General features: G+C 32.9%; 1 protein-coding gene across 3 annotated transcripts in view; it reads left to right on the top strand.

The window, feature by feature from the left end:
- The window catches only part of LOC107692495 (A-kinase anchor protein SPHKAP), a 133542-nt gene that overhangs the window by 49360 nt on the left and 82411 nt on the right, over positions 1–1771 (top strand). The gene's annotated exons all lie outside the window — the stretch shown is intronic.

Below are 1771 nucleotides of genomic sequence, written 5' to 3' on the forward strand. Positions count from 1 at the left end.
TGTGTGTGTGTGTGTGTGTGTGTGTGTGTGTGTGTGTGTGTGTGTGTATATATATATATATATATATATATGACAGCCATATTTCTATCTTTAATATAATAAATAATTTAAATAATTATTTACATAATTTTAAATATTATATTTTGATTAATTAACAAGTGCAATCATTTTTATTTTAATACATTTATACTTATAAAATAATCCTCTAACTATATTTAGAAGATGAGTGCAAGTGTAAATATGTTGAGGCCTTAAGTTCTGTCTTTAAAATATATTTTTATAATTTTAAATATTTGAATTAACAATGTTACAACAATTTTCATATATTTCTACTTGTAAAACAATCCTGCAAATATAGTAATTTGAGTTATTAGATGCTGATTAAAATTACTAGCATTTATTTATTTATAGATTCAATCATTTATTCAATTTTATTTTGACTACATTTGTTTAATTTGTAAATGCCAGACAAGCGCACATTTCTCAATTCCAGTGTATTTTAAATGTTATACAGCAGTTTTGATATACAGTACCAATTACTTTTATGACCTGAAGATGTGTGACCCCATAATTATGCCAAATTGAGTCATCAGTGTCTCAGTGTTTAGTGGATCAAGCCTGAATTTATGTCCACAATGTACTGATTGATTGGGATCGAGTGGACTGAGACACGGCACAAGAGTAGTGAGTCAGCTACGACAAAACGGAAAGCACTATTATTAAACCATCATGCTTATCGAACTGGTTTACAGGCACATTAAAGTGTGATACAGGACCGGTGATGTGCTTTTAGGTTGAGGGAGAGAATGTAATTGCTTGGTTTATGTGGCGGTAAAATACTCATAAATTTTAGCACACACACACATAAACTGGGGGCGTTTGTGAAGGTATGTGTTTGCTGCTGAATTTGAGATGAATCCATTCTCACTATGCTGTAAAGCAGCAGTGCAGCACCTGTCATATGACGCCAGAGAAAGCACAGCGCTTAGCGGGAGCCATCTGTTTCACACGCACAACACTCTCTCACATCCAGACCCACCAGTTCACACATACACAACGCAGAGCAAAGCCTCGCTTCATGAGAGGTGACCCCATTACACTGGACACTTTTGAGGAGTTTGAACGTCTGTTCATGGATCAGCAGAGAGAAATTTGATCTTTTTACCCACAGTATCCTGTAAATATGATTTTTTTGAAGCTGTATGAAGTATGTTTTACCAGAAAATACTGTTTCAGTCTTTCTAGTTCAAAACATCACTGTTACTTGCAGATTTTTGGTAATTACAGTACTTTTTTGATTAATTGTGATTTCTGAGTGAAAATTGTGTATACACCAGGTTCTTTTAGTGTACAGTGGTACACTGTAAAAAGTAATCACTGAATCTACTTAAGAAAAGCGAGTAAACATAACTGATTTTTACAAATTTGTTGAATTTACTTAATTACACTGTGTTATGTGAACTTTCAGGTGGATGCAATAGTTAAACTAAACAACTTTAGTAAACAGTACTTAAGAGCATCTAGTTTGTTGGATTAAAGGTCTGTTTCCATTGTCTGGTGCAAAGAACAATGAATACAGTTTTAGAGTGAATACAATTTGAAATGGTTAAGGTTTTTTTTAGTTTTTTTTTTACAGATAGGGTTCTGAATCTTTTTTTCTTCAAGCTGTCAAATAACAGTAAGATTTCAGCTTTTTGGCTTGCCCACAAGCTGTTGCTGCCTCATAATCCAGTAGAGCGTTTCACAATCATCATATTTATATTAATAACTT

The sequence above is a fragment of the Sinocyclocheilus anshuiensis genome, unplaced genomic scaffold (genome assembly GCF_001515605.1).
Source record: "Sinocyclocheilus anshuiensis isolate Anshui unplaced genomic scaffold, SAMN03320099.WGS_v1.1 scaffold1082, whole genome shotgun sequence".
Taxonomy (NCBI): Eukaryota; Metazoa; Chordata; class Actinopteri; order Cypriniformes; family Cyprinidae; genus Sinocyclocheilus; species Sinocyclocheilus anshuiensis.